The sequence below is a fragment of the Hyperolius riggenbachi genome, chromosome 3 (genome assembly GCF_040937935.1).
Source record: "Hyperolius riggenbachi isolate aHypRig1 chromosome 3, aHypRig1.pri, whole genome shotgun sequence".
In the NCBI taxonomy this organism is placed as follows: domain Eukaryota; kingdom Metazoa; phylum Chordata; class Amphibia; order Anura; family Hyperoliidae; genus Hyperolius; species Hyperolius riggenbachi.
Genome location: NC_090648.1, coordinates 42,623,459 through 42,636,787, shown reverse-complemented (window position 1 = coordinate 42,636,787; position 13,329 = coordinate 42,623,459). Strand labels below are relative to the sequence as shown.

Below are 13,329 nucleotides of genomic sequence, written 5' to 3'. Positions count from 1 at the left end.
AAGTGTGTATGCCCTTTGCCCGATGACTATTGGGACACAGATTGTGTACATTTACACAATGCTTGTCTGCAGCATCATTCTTTCTCACAAAGTATGGGCCATTTGGGGTTCAGACCTGCAACCCACAAATAGAAAATTCACCTCTGCAGCCTTAGCGGAGAAAATAAACAGTGCTTGTCTGGCTGCACGAAGAAAATAGTTTGTCTGTAGAAGGACAAGTGCCAAAAAGTGCTTCAGTCATACCTGATTTTCAAGTTGTAAACCTCCTGTCTGTGACTGGCAGGTGCCAGTGTGAGGCATAAGGTATAATGGGATTGGTAGGACAGTAAGAAGATGTGCCCTCGCCTCATGTTCATACTGGCTTGAGTCTCCCTAAAAGTAGAAGTAATCTGCATAGTTCAGCCCACAGTCTAGCTAAGTGACCCTAAAAGGCAGATGTTAATTGTGGAAATGCTTGGCTGAAAGTTTGCAATGATTCCAAAAGATGTAAGCAAAGATGAAAAATACAGCATGGCGTGTTGATGGCATGGTGTAGAAGGCCCTTGTTTAGGTAGGTGTGCTCCAGTGGGATGATTAAGGTGTCCTCTGTCAGGCCTCTTGCAAATGATTTTTCTTGTGTGAGCAAAAGGTGCGCGTTCTTCTTTTCTGTCCAAAAAGTGCACTTTGCTATCCTGAAAAGATGAGCCGTGTTTTGCGCACAGGGCTTTGACCAGAGCTGAAAAAATGATAGCGTTAGATGTCATGTTTTACTGAGACGAGGTGGCCGAGTGGTTAAGGCGATGGACTGCTAATCCATTGTGCTCTGCACGCATGGGTTCAAATCCCATCCTCGTCGATGGTGCACTTTTACAAACTAGTATCATACCCACCATCCAACTCGCCTGTCCTTGACACGTCCATGTGGTTGTGCATGGATAAGTGTGTATGCCCTTTGCCCGATGACTATTGGGACACAGATTGTGTACATTTACACAATGCTTGTCTGCAGCATCATTCTTTCTCACAAAGTATGGGCCATTTGGGGTTCAGACCTGCAACCCACAAATAGAAAATTCACCTCTGCAGCCTTAGCGGAGAAAATAAACAGTGCTTGTCTGGCTGCACAAAGAAAATAGTTTGTCTGTAGAAGGACAAGTGCCAAAAAGTGCTTCAGTCATACCTGATTTTCAAGTTGTAAACCTCCTGTCTGTGACTGGCAGGTGCCAGTGTGAGGCATAAGGTATAATGGGATTGGTAGGACAGTAAGAAGATGTGCCCTCGCCTCATGTTCATACTGGCTTGAGTCTCCCTAAAAGTAGAAGTAATCTGCATAGTTCAGCCCACAGTCTAGCTAAGTGACCCTAAAAGGCAGATGTTAATTGTGGAAATGCTTGGCTGAAAGTTTGCAATGATTCCAAAAGATGTAAGCAAAGATGAAAAATACAGCATGGCGTGTTGATGGCATGGTGTAGAAGGCCCTTGTTTAGGTAGGTGTGCTCCAGTGGGATGATTAAGGTGTCCTCTGTCAGGCCTCTTGCAAATGATTTTTCTTGTGTGAGCAAAAGGTGCGCGTTCTTCTTTTCTGTCCAAAAAGTGCACTTTGCTATCCTGAAAAGATGAGCCGTGTTTTGCGCACAGGGCTTTGACCAGAGCTGAAAAAATGATAGCGTTAGATGTCATGTTTTACTGAGACGAGGTGGCCGAGTGGTTAAGGCGATGGACTGCTAATCCATTGTGCTCTGCACGCATGGGTTCAAGTCCCATCCTCGTCGATGGTGCACTTTTACAAACTAGTATCATACCCACCATCCAACTCGCCTGTCCTTGACGTCCATGTGGTTGTGCATGGATAAGTGTGTATGCCCTTTGCCCGATGACTATTGGGACACAGATTGTGTACATTTACACAATGCTTGTCTGCAGCATCATTCTTTCTCACAAAGTATGGGCCGTTCGGGGTTCAGACCTGCAACCCACAAATAGAAAATTCACCTCTGCAGCCTTAGCGGAGAAAATAAACAGTGCTTGTCTGGCTGCACGAAGAAATTAGTTTGTCTGTAGAAGGACAAGTGCCAAAAAGTGCTTCAGTCATACCTGATTTTCAAGTTGTAAACCTCCTGTCTGTGACTGGCAGGTGCCAGTGTGAGGCATAAGGTATAATGGGATTGGTAGGACAGTAAGAAGATGTGCCCTCGCCTCATGTTCATACTGGCTTGAGTCTCCCTAAAAGTAGAAGTAATCTGCATAGTTCAGCCCACAGTCTAGCTAAGTGACCCTAAAAGGCAGATGTTAATTGTGGAAATGCTTGGCTGAAAGTTTGCAATGATTCCAAAAGATGTAAGCAAAGATGAAAAATACAGCATGGCGTGTTGATGGCATGGTGTAGAAGGCCCTTGTTTAGGTAGGTGTGCTCCAGTGGGATGATTAAGGTGTCCTCTGTCAGGCCTCTTGCAAATGATTTTTCTTGTGTGAGCAAAAGGTGCGCGTTCTTCTTTTCTGTCCAAAAAGTGCACTTTGCTATCCTGAAAAGATGAGCCGTGTTTTGCGCACAGGGCTTTGACCAGAGCTGAAAAAATGATAGCGTTAGATGTCATGTTTTACTGAGACGAGGTGGCCGAGTGGTTAAGGCGATGGACTGCTAATCCATTGTGCTCTGCACGCATGGGTTCAAATCCCATCCTCGTCGATGGTGCACTTTTACAAACTAGTATCATACCCACCATCCAACTCGCCTGTCCTTGACACGTCCATGTGGTTGTGCATGGATAAGTGTGTATGCCCTTTGCCCGATGACTATTGGGACACAGATTGTGTACATTTACACAATGCTTGTCTGCAGCATCATTCTTTCTCACAAAGTATGGGCCATTTGGGGTTCAGACCTGCAACCCACAAATAGAAAATTCACCTCTGCAGCCTTAGCGGAGAAAATAAACAGTGCTTGTCTGGCTGCACAAAGAAAATAGTTTGTCTGTAGAAGGACAAGTGCCAAAAAGTGCTTCAGTCATACCTGATTTTCAAGTTGTAAACCTCCTGTCTGTGACTGGCAGGTGCCAGTGTGAGGCATAAGGTATAATGGGATTGGTAGGACAGTAAGAAGATGTGCCCTCGCCTCATGTTCATACTGGCTTGAGTCTCCCTAAAAGTAGAAGTAATCTGCATAGTTCAGCCCACAGTCTAGCTAAGTGACCCTAAAAGGCAGATGTTAATTGTGGAAATGCTTGGCTGAAAGTTTGCAATGATTCCAAAAGATGTAAGCAAAGATGAAAAATACAGCATGGCGTGTTGATGGCATGGTGTAGAAGGCCCTTGTTTAGGTAGGTGTGCTCCAGTGGGATGATTAAGGTGTCCTCTGTCAGGCCTCTTGCAAATGATTTTTCTTGTGTGAGCAAAAGGTGCGCGTTCTTCTTTTCTGTCCAAAAAGTGCACTTTGCTATCCTGAAAAGATGAGCCGTGTTTTGCGCACAGGGCTTTGACCAGAGCTGAAAAAATGATAGCGTTAGATGTCATGTTTTACTGAGACGAGGTGGCCGAGTGGTTAAGGCGATGGACTGCTAATCCATTGTGCTCTGCACGCATGGGTTCAAGTCCCATCCTCGTCGATGGTGCACTTTTACAAACTAGTATCATACCCACCATCCAACTCGCCTGTCCTTGACGTCCATGTGGTTGTGCATGGATAAGTGTGTATGCCCTTTGCCCGATGACTATTGGGACACAGATTGTGTACATTTACACAATGCTTGTCTGCAGCATCATTCTTTCTCACAAAGTATGGGCCGTTCGGGGTTCAGACCTGCAACCCACAAATAGAAAATTCACCTCTGCAGCCTTAGCGGAGAAAATAAACAGTGCTTGTCTGGCTGCACGAAGAAATTAGTTTGTCTGTAGAAGGACAAGTGCCAAAAAGTGCTTCAGTCATACCTGATTTTCAAGTTGTAAACCTCCTGTCTGTGACTGGCAGGTGCCAGTGTGAGGCATAAGGTATAATGGGATTGGTAGGACAGTAAGAAGATGTGCCCTCGCCTCATGTTCATACTGGCTTGAGTCTCCCTAAAAGTAGAAGTAATCTGCATAGTTCAGCCCACAGTCTAGCTAAGTGACCCTAAAAGGCAGATGTTAATTGTGGAAATGCTTGGCTGAAAGTTTGCAATGATTCCAAAAGATGTAAGCAAAGATGAAAAATACAGCATGGCGTGTTGATGGCATGGTGTAGAAGGCCCTTGTTTAGGTAGGTGTGCTCCAGTGGGATGATTAAGGTGTCCTCTGTCAGGCCTCTTGCAAATGATTTTTCTTGTGTGAGCAAAAGGTGCGCGTTCTTCTTTTCTGTCCAAAAAGTGCACTTTGCTATCCTGAAAAGATGAGCCGTGTTTTGCGCACAGGGCTTTGACCAGAGCTGAAAAAATGATAGCGTTAGATGTCATGTTTTACTGAGACGAGGTGGCCGAGTGGTTAAGGCGATGGACTGCTAATCCATTGTGCTCTGCACGCATGGGTTCAAATCCCATCCTCGTCGATGGTGCACTTTTACAAACTAGTATCATACCCACCATCCAACTCGCCTGTCCTTGACACGTCCATGTGGTTGTGCATGGATAAGTGTGTATGCCCTTTGCCCGATGACTATTGGGACACAGATTGTGTACATTTACACAATGCTTGTCTGCAGCATCATTCTTTCTCACAAAGTATGGGCCATTTGGGGTTCAGACCTGCAACCCACAAATAGAAAATTCACCTCTGCAGCCTTAGCGGAGAAAATAAACAGTGCTTGTCTGGCTGCACGAAGAAAATAGTTTGTCTGTAGAAGGACAAGTGCCAAAAAGTGCTTCAGTCATACCTGATTTTCAAGTTGTAAACCTCCTGTCTGTGACTGGCAGGTGCCAGTGTGAGGCATAAGGTATAATGGGATTGGTAGGACAGTAAGAAGATGTGCCCTCGCCTCATGTTCATACTGGCTTGAGTCTCCCTAAAAGTAGAAGTAATCTGCATAGTTCAGCCCACAGTCTAGCTAAGTGACCCTAAAAGGCAGATGTTAATTGTGGAAATGCTTGGCTGAAAGTTTGCAATGATTCCAAAAGATGTAAGCAAAGATGAAAAATACAGCATGGCGTGTTGATGGCATGGTGTAGAAGGCCCTTGTTTAGGTAGGTGTGCTCCAGTGGGATGATTAAGGTGTCCTCTGTCAGGCCTCTTGCAAATGATTTTTCTTGTGTGAGCAAAAGGTGCGCGTTCTTCTTTTCTGTCCAAAAAGTGCACTTTGCTATCCTGAAAAGATGAGCCGTGTTTTGCGCACAGGGCTTTGACCAGAGCTGAAAAAATGATAGCGTTAGATGTCATGTTTTATTGAGACGAGGTGGCCGAGTGGTTAAGGCGATGGACTGCTAATCCATTGTGCTCTGCACGCATGGGTTCAAATCCCATCCTCGTCGATGGTGCACTTTTACAAACTAGTATCATACCCACCATCCAACTCGCCTGTCCTTGACACGTCCATGTGGTTGTGCATGGATAAGTGTGTATGCCCTTTGCCCGATGACTATTGGGACACAGATTGTGTACATTTACACAATGCTTGTCTGCAGCATCATTCTTTCTCACAAAGTATGGGCCATTTGGGGTTCAGACCTGCAACCCACAAATAGAAAATTCACCTCTGCAGCCTTAGCGGAGAAAATAAACAGTGCTTGTCTGGCTGCACGAAGAAAATAGTTTGTCTGTAGAAGGACAAGTGCCAAAAAGTGCTTCAGTCATACCTGATTTTCAAGTTGTAAACCTCCTGTCTGTGACTGGCAGGTGCCAGTGTGAGGCATAAGGTATAATGGGATTGGTAGGACAGTAAGAAGATGTGCCCTCGCCTCATGTTCATACTGGCTTGAGTCTCCCTAAAAGTAGAAGTAATCTGCATAGTTCAGCCCACAGTCTAGCTAAGTGACCCTAAAAGGCAGATGTTAATTGTGGAAATGCTTGGCTGAAAGTTTGCAATGATTCCAAAAGATGTAAGCAAAGATGAAAAATACAGCATGGCGTGTTGATGGCATGGTGTAGAAGGCCCTTGTTTAGGTAGGTGTGCTCCAGTGGGATGATTAAGGTGTCCTCTGTCAGGCCTCTTGCAAATGATTTTTCTTGTGTGAGCAAAAGGTGCGCGTTCTTCTTTTCTGTCCAAAAAGTGCACTTTGCTATCCTGAAAAGATGAGCCGTGTTTTGCGCACAGGGCTTTGACCAGAGCTGAAAAAATGATAGCGTTAGATGTCATGAATTACTGAGACGAGGTGGCCGAGTGGTTAAGGCGATGGACTGCTAATCCATTGTGCTCTGCACGCATGGGTTCAAGTCCCATCCTCGTCGATGGTGCACTTTTACAAACTAGTATCATACCCACCATCCAACTCGCCTGTCCTTGACGTCCATGTGGTTGTGCATGGATAAGTGTGTATGCCCTTTGCCCGATGACTATTGGGACACAGATTGTGTACATTTACACAATGCTTGTCTGCAGCATCATTCTTTCTCACAAAGTATGGGCCATTTGGGGTTCAGACCTGCAACCCACAAATAGAAAATTCACCTCTGCAGCCTTAGCGGAGAAAATAAACAGTGCTTGTCTGGCTGCACGAAGAAAATAGTTTGTCTGTAGAAGGACAAGTGCCAAAAAGTGCTTCAGTCATACCTGATTTTCAAGTTGTAAACCTCCTGTCTGTGACTGGCAGGTGCCAGTGTGAGGCATAAGGTATAATGGGATTGGTAGGACAGTAAGAAGATGTGCCCTCGCCTCATGTTCATACTGGCTTGAGTCTCCCTAAAAGTAGAAGTAATCTGCATAGTTCAGCCCACAGTCTAGCTAAGTGACCCTAAAAGGCAGATGTTAATTGTGGAAATGCTTGGCTGAAAGTTTGCAATGATTCCAAAAGATGTAAGCAAAGATGAAAAATACAGCATGGCGTGTTGATGGCATGGTGTAGAAGGCCCTTGTTTAGGTAGGTGTGCTCCAGTGGGATGATTAAGGTGTCCTCTGTCAGGCCTCTTGCAAATGATTTTTCTTGTGTGAGCAAAAGGTGCGCGTTCTTCTTTTCTGTCCAAAAAGTGCACTTTGCTATCCTGAAAAGATGAGCCGTGTTTTGCGCACAGGGCTTTGACCAGAGCTGAAAAAATGATAGCGTTAGATGTCATGTTTTACTGAGACGAGGTGGCCGAGTGGTTAAGGCGATGGACTGCTAATCCATTGTGCTCTGCACGCATGGGTTCAAGTCCCATCCTCGTCGATGGTGCACTTTTACAAACTAGTATCATACCCACCATCCAACTTGCCTGTCCTTGACGTCCATGTGGTTGTGCATGGATAAGTGTGTATGCCCTTTGCCCGATGACTATTGGGACACAGATTGTGTACATTTACACAATGCTTGTCTGCAGCATCATTCTTTCTCACAAAGTATGGGCCGTTCGGGGTTCAGACCTGCAACCCACAAATAGAAAATTCACCTCTGCAGCCTTAGCGGAGAAAATAAACAGTGCTTGTCTGGCTGCACGAAGAAAATAGTTTGTCTGTAGAAGGACAAGTGCCAAAAAGTGCTTCAGTCATACCTGATTTTCAAGTTGTAAACCTCCTGTCTGTGACTGGCAGGTGCCAGTGTGAGGCATAAGGTATAATGGGATTGGTAGGACAGTAAGAAGATGTGCCCTCGCCTCATGTTCATACTGGCTTGAGTCTCCCTAAAAGTAGAAGTAATCTGCATAGTTCAGCCCACAGTCTAGCTAAGTGACCCTAAAAGGCAGATGTTAATTGTGGAAATGCTTGGCTGAAAGTTTGCAATGATTCCAAAAGATGTAAGCAAAGATGAAAAATACAGCATGGCGTGTTGATGGCATGGTGTAGAAGGCCCTTGTTTAGGTAGGTGTGCTCCAGTGGGGTGATTAAGGTGTCCTCTGTCAGGCCTCTTGCAAATGATTTTTCTTGTGTGAGCAAAAAGTGCGCGTTCTTCTTTTCTGTCCAAAAAGTGCACTTTGCTATCCTGAAAAGATGAGACGTGTTTTGCGCACAGGGCTTTGACCATAGCTGAAAAAATGATAGCGTTAGATGTCATGTTTTATTGAGACGAGGTGGCCGAGTGGTTAAGGCGATGGACTGCTAATCCATTGTGCTCTGCATGCATGGGTTCAAATCCCATCCTCGTCGATGGTGCACTTTTACAAACTAGTATCATACCCACCATCCAACTCGCCTGTCCTTGACGTCCATGTGGTTGTGCATGGATAAGTGTGTATGCCCTTTGCCCGATGACTATTGGGACACAGATTGTGTACATTTACACAATGCTTGTCTGCAGCATCATTCTTTCTCACAAAGTATGGGCCGTTCGGGGTTCAGACCTGCAACCCACAAATAGAAAATTCACCTCTGCAGCCTTAGCGGAGAAAATAAACAGTGCTTGTCTGGCTGCACGAAGAAAATAGTTTGTCTGTAGAAGGACAAGTGCCAAAAAGTGCTTCAGTCATACCTGATTTTCAAGTTGTAAACCTCCTGTCTGTGACTGGCAGGTGCCAGTGTGAGGCATAAGGTATAATGGGATTGGTAGGACAGTAAGAAGATGTGCCCTCGCCTCATGTTCATACTGGCTTGAGTCTCCCTAAAAGTAGAAGTAATCTGCATAGTTCAGCCCACAGTCTAGCTAAGTGACCCTAAAAGGCAGATGTTAATTGTGGAAATGCTTGGCTGAAAGTTTGCAATGATTCCAAAAGATGTAAGCAAAGATGAAAAATACAGCATGGCGTGTTGATGGCATGGTGTAGAAGGCCCTTGTTTAGGTAGGTGTGCTCCAGTGGGATGATTAAGGTGTCCTCTGTCAGGCCTCTTGCAAATGATTTTTCTTGTGTGAGCAAAAGGTGCGCGTTCTTCTTTTCTGTCCAAAAAGTGCACTTTGCTATCCTGAAAAGATGAGCCGTGTTTTGCGCACAGGGCTTTGACCAGAGCTGAAAAAATGATAGCGTTAGATGTCATGTTTTACTGAGACGAGGTGGCCGAGTGGTTAAGGCGATGGACTGCTAATCCATTGTGCTCTGCACGCATGGGTTCAAGTCCCATCCTCGTCGATGGTGCACTTTTACAAACTAGTATCATACCCACCATCCAACTTGCCTGTCCTTGACGTCCATGTGGTTGTGCATGGATAAGTGTGTATGCCCTTTGCCCGATGACTATTGGGACACAGATTGTGTACATTTACACAATGCTTGTCTGCAGCATCATTCTTTCTCACAAAGTATGGGCCGTTCGGGGTTCAGACCTGCAACCCACAAATAGAAAATTCACCTCTGCAGCCTTAGCGGAGAAAATAAACAGTGCTTGTCTGGCTGCACGAAGAAAATAGTTTGTCTGTAGAAGGACAAGTGCCAAAAAGTGCTTCAGTCATACCTGATTTTCAAGTTGTAAACCTCCTGTCTGTGACTGGCAGGTGCCAGTGTGAGGCATAAGGTATAATGGGATTGGTAGGACAGTAAGAAGATGTGCCCTCGCCTCATGTTCATACTGGCTTGAGTCTCCCTAAAAGTAGAAGTAATCTGCATAGTTCAGCCCACAGTCTAGCTAAGTGACCCTAAAAGGCAGATGTTAATTGTGGAAATGCTTGGCTGAAAGTTTGCAATGATTCCAAAAGATGTAAGCAAAGATGAAAAATACAGCATGGCGTGTTGATGGCATGGTGTAGAAGGCCCTTGTTTAGGTAGGTGTGCTCCAGTGGGATGATTAAGGTGTCCTCTGTCAGGCCTCTTGCAAATGATTTTTCTTGTGTGAGCAAAAGGTGCGCGTTCTTCTTTTCTGTCCAAAAAGTGCACTTTGCTATCCTGAAAAGATGAGCCGTGTTTTGCGCACAGGGCTTTGACCAGAGCTGAAAAAATGATAGCGTTAGATGTCATGTTTTACTGAGACGAGGTGGCCGAGTGGTTAAGGCGATGGACTGCTAATCCATTGTGCTCTGCACGTATGGGTTCAAATCCCATCCTCGTCGATGGTGCACTTTTACAAACTAGTATCATACCCACCATCCAACTCGCCTGTCCTTGACGTCCATATGGTTGTGCATGGATAAGTGTGTATGCCCTTTGCCCGATGACTATTGGGACACAGATTGTGTACATTTACACAATGCTTGTCTGCAGCATCATTCTTTCTCACAAAGTATGGGCCATTTGGGGTTCAGACCTGCAACCCACAAATAGAAAATTCACCTCTGCAGCCTTAGCGGAGAAAATAAACAGTGCTTGTCTGGCTGCACGAAGAAAAGTGCACTTTGCTATCCTGAAAAGATGAGCCGTGTTTTGCGCACAGGGCTTTGACCAGAGCTGAAAAAATGATAGCGTTAGATGTCATGTTTTACTGAGACGAGGTGGCCGAGTGGTTAAGGCGATGGACTGCTAATCCATTGTGCTCTGCACGCATGGGTTCAAGTCCCATCCTCGTCGATGGTGCACTTTTACAAACTAGTATCATACCCACCATCCAACTCGCCTGTCCTTGACGTCCATGTGGTTGTGCATGGATAAGTGTGTATGCCCTTTGCCCGATGACTATTGGGACACAGATTGTGTACATTTACACAATGCTTGTCTGCAGCATCATTCTTTCTCACAAAGTATGGGCCGTTCGGGGTTCAGACCTGCAACCCACAAATAGAAAATTCACCTCTGCAGCCTTAGCGGAGAAAATAAACAGTGCTTGTCTGGCTGCACGAAGAAATTAGTTTGTCTGTAGAAGGACAAGTGCCAAAAAGTGCTTCAGTCATACCTGATTTTCAAGTTGTAAACCTCCTGTCTGTGACTGGCAGGTGCCAGTGTGAGGCATAAGGTATAATGGGATTGGTAGGACAGTAAGAAGATGTGCCCTCGCCTCATGTTCATACTGGCTTGAGTCTCCCTAAAAGTAGAAGTAATCTGCATAGTTCAGCCCACAGTCTAGCTAAGTGACCCTAAAAGGCAGATGTTAATTGTGGAAATGCTTGGCTGAAAGTTTGCAATGATTCCAAAAGATGTAAGCAAAGATGAAAAATACAGCATGGCGTGTTGATGGCATGGTGTAGAAGGCCCTTGTTTAGGTAGGTGTGCTCCAGTGGGATGATTAAGGTGTCCTCTGTCAGGCCTCTTGCAAATGATTTTTCTTGTGTGAGCAAAAGGTGCGCGTTCTTCTTTTCTGTCCAAAAAGTGCACTTTGCTATCCTGAAAAGATGAGCCGTGTTTTGCGCACAGGGCTTTGACCAGAGCTGAAAAAATGATAGCGTTAGATGTCATGTTTTACTGAGATGAGGTGGCCGAGTGGTTAAGGCGATGGACTGCTAATACATTGTGCTCTGCACGCATGGGTTCAAGTCCCATCCTCGTCGATGGTGCACTTTTACAAACTAGTATCATACCCACCATCCAACTCGCCTGTCCTTGACGTCCATGTGGTTGTGCATGGATAAGTGTGTATGCCCTTTGCCCGATGACTATTGGGACACAGATTGTGTACATTTACACAATGCTTGTCTGCAGCATCATTCTTTCTCACAAAGTATGGGCCATTTGGGGTTCAGACCTGCAACCCACAAATAGAAAATTCACCTCTGCAGCCTTAGCGGAGAAAATAAACAGTGCTTGTCTGGCTGCACGAAGAAAATAGTTTGTCTGTAGAAGGACAAGTGCCAAAAAGTGCTTCAGTCATACCTGATTTTCAAGTTGTAAACCTCCTGTCTGTGACTGGCAGGTGCCAGTGTGAGGCATAAGGTATAATGGGATTGGTAGGACAGTAAGAAGATGTGCCCTCGCCTCATGTTCATACTGGCTTGAGTCTCCCTAAAAGTAGAAGTAATCTGCATAGTTCAGCCCACAGTCTAGCTAAGTGACCCTAAAAGGCAGATGTTAATTGTGGAAATGCTTGGCTGAAAGTTTGCAATGATTCCAAAAGATGTAAGCAAAGATGAAAAATACAGCATGGCGTGTTGATGGCATGGTGTAGAAGGCCCTTGTTTAGGTAGGTGTGCTCCAGTGGGATGATTAAGGTGTCCTCTGTCAGGCCTCTTGCAAATGATTTTTCTTGTGTGAGCAAAAGGTGCGCGTTCTTCTTTTCTGTCCAAAAAGTGCACTTTGCTATCCTGAAAAGATGAGCCGTGTTTTGCGCACAGGGCTTTGACCAGAGCTGAAAAAATGATAGCGTTAGATGTCATGTTTTACTGAGACGAGGTGGCCGAGTGGTTAAGGCGATGGACTGCTAATACATTGTGCTCTGCACGCATGGGTTCAAGTCCCATCCTCGTCGATGGTGCACTTTTACAAACTAGTATCATACCCACCATCCAACTCGCCTGTCCTTGACGTCCATGTGGTTGTGCATGGATAAGTGTGTATGCCCTTTGCCCGATGACTATTGGGACACAGATTGTGTACATTTACACAATGCTTGTCTGCAGCATCATTCTTTCTCACAAAGTATGGGCCGTTCGGGGTTCAGACCTGCAACCCACAAATAGAAAATTCACCTCTGCAGCCTTAGCGGAGAAAATAAACAGTGCTTGTCTGGCTGCACGAAGAAAATAGTTTGTCTGTAGAAGGACAAGTGCCAAAAAGTGCTTCAGTCATACCTGATTTTCAAGTTGTAAACCTCCTGTCTGTGACTGGCAGGTGCCAGTGTGAGGCATAAGGTATAATGGGATTGGTAGGACAGTAAGAAGATGTGCCCTCGCCTCATGTTCATACTGGCTTGAGTCTCCCTAAAAGTAGAAGTAATCTGCATAGTTCAGCCCACAGTCTAGCTAAGTGACCCTAAAAGGCAGATGTTAATTGTGGAAATGCTTGGCTGAAAGTTTGCAATGATTCCAAAAGATGTAAGCAAAGATGAAAAATACAGCATGGCGTGTTGATGGCATGGTGTAGAAGGCCCTTGTTTAGGTAGGTGTGCTCCAGTGGGATGATTAAGGTGTCCTCTGTCAGGCCTCTTGCAAATGATTTTTCTTGTGTGAGCAAAAGGGGCGCGTTCTTCTTTTCTGTCCAAAAAGTGCACTTTGCTATCCTGAAAAGATGAGCCGTGTTTTGCGCACAGGGCTTTGACCAGAGCTGAAAAAATGATAGCGTTAGATGTCATGTTTTACTGAGACGAGGTGGCCGAGTGGTTAAGGCGATGGACTGCTAATCCATTGTGCTCTGCACGCATGGGTTCAAATCCCATCCTCGTCGATGGTGCACTTTTACAAACTAGTATCATACCCACCATCCAACTCGCCTGTCCTTGACACGTCCATGTGGTTGTGCATGGATAAGTGTGTATGCCCTTTGCCCGATGACTATTGGGACACAGATTGTGTACATTTACACAATGCTTGTCTG

General features: G+C 45.3%; 15 non-coding genes across 15 annotated transcripts; all 15 read left to right on the top strand.

Annotated features, from left to right (window-relative positions):
* Nucleotides 1–753: 753 nt before the first annotated feature.
* Nucleotides 754–835, top strand: TRNAS-GCU (transfer RNA serine (anticodon GCU)). Its single transcript has one exon. It is a non-coding gene; the product is annotated as a tRNA-Ser (tRNA).
* An 834-nt stretch (nucleotides 836–1,669) lies between these two features.
* On the top strand, nucleotides 1,670–1,751 carry TRNAS-GCU (transfer RNA serine (anticodon GCU)). The gene has a single exon. It is a non-coding gene; the product is annotated as a tRNA-Ser (tRNA).
* An 832-nt stretch (nucleotides 1,752–2,583) lies between these two features.
* On the top strand, nucleotides 2,584–2,665 carry TRNAS-GCU (transfer RNA serine (anticodon GCU)). Its single transcript has one exon. It is a non-coding gene; the product is annotated as a tRNA-Ser (tRNA).
* An 834-nt stretch (nucleotides 2,666–3,499) lies between these two features.
* TRNAS-GCU (transfer RNA serine (anticodon GCU)) lies at nucleotides 3,500–3,581 on the top strand. The gene has a single exon. It is a non-coding gene; the product is annotated as a tRNA-Ser (tRNA).
* An 832-nt stretch (nucleotides 3,582–4,413) lies between these two features.
* On the top strand, nucleotides 4,414–4,495 carry TRNAS-GCU (transfer RNA serine (anticodon GCU)). The gene has a single exon. It is a non-coding gene; the product is annotated as a tRNA-Ser (tRNA).
* An 834-nt stretch (nucleotides 4,496–5,329) lies between these two features.
* Nucleotides 5,330–5,411, top strand: TRNAS-GCU (transfer RNA serine (anticodon GCU)). Its single transcript has one exon. It is a non-coding gene; the product is annotated as a tRNA-Ser (tRNA).
* Nucleotides 5,412–6,245: 834 nt separating this feature from the next.
* On the top strand, nucleotides 6,246–6,327 carry TRNAS-GCU (transfer RNA serine (anticodon GCU)). The gene has a single exon. It is a non-coding gene; the product is annotated as a tRNA-Ser (tRNA).
* Nucleotides 6,328–7,159: 832 nt separating this feature from the next.
* On the top strand, nucleotides 7,160–7,241 carry TRNAS-GCU (transfer RNA serine (anticodon GCU)). The gene has a single exon. It is a non-coding gene; the product is annotated as a tRNA-Ser (tRNA).
* Nucleotides 7,242–8,073: 832 nt separating this feature from the next.
* On the top strand, nucleotides 8,074–8,155 carry TRNAS-GCU (transfer RNA serine (anticodon GCU)). Its single transcript has one exon. It is a non-coding gene; the product is annotated as a tRNA-Ser (tRNA).
* Nucleotides 8,156–8,987: 832 nt separating this feature from the next.
* On the top strand, nucleotides 8,988–9,069 carry TRNAS-GCU (transfer RNA serine (anticodon GCU)). The gene has a single exon. It is a non-coding gene; the product is annotated as a tRNA-Ser (tRNA).
* Nucleotides 9,070–9,901: 832 nt separating this feature from the next.
* Nucleotides 9,902–9,983, top strand: TRNAS-GCU (transfer RNA serine (anticodon GCU)). The gene has a single exon. It is a non-coding gene; the product is annotated as a tRNA-Ser (tRNA).
* Nucleotides 9,984–10,355: 372 nt separating this feature from the next.
* Nucleotides 10,356–10,437, top strand: TRNAS-GCU (transfer RNA serine (anticodon GCU)). The gene has a single exon. It is a non-coding gene; the product is annotated as a tRNA-Ser (tRNA).
* An 832-nt stretch (nucleotides 10,438–11,269) lies between these two features.
* On the top strand, nucleotides 11,270–11,351 carry TRNAS-GCU (transfer RNA serine (anticodon GCU)). The gene has a single exon. It is a non-coding gene; the product is annotated as a tRNA-Ser (tRNA).
* An 832-nt stretch (nucleotides 11,352–12,183) lies between these two features.
* On the top strand, nucleotides 12,184–12,265 carry TRNAS-GCU (transfer RNA serine (anticodon GCU)). Its single transcript has one exon. It is a non-coding gene; the product is annotated as a tRNA-Ser (tRNA).
* Nucleotides 12,266–13,097: 832 nt separating this feature from the next.
* TRNAS-GCU (transfer RNA serine (anticodon GCU)) lies at nucleotides 13,098–13,179 on the top strand. Its single transcript has one exon. It is a non-coding gene; the product is annotated as a tRNA-Ser (tRNA).
* Nucleotides 13,180–13,329: the final 150 nt, after the last annotated feature.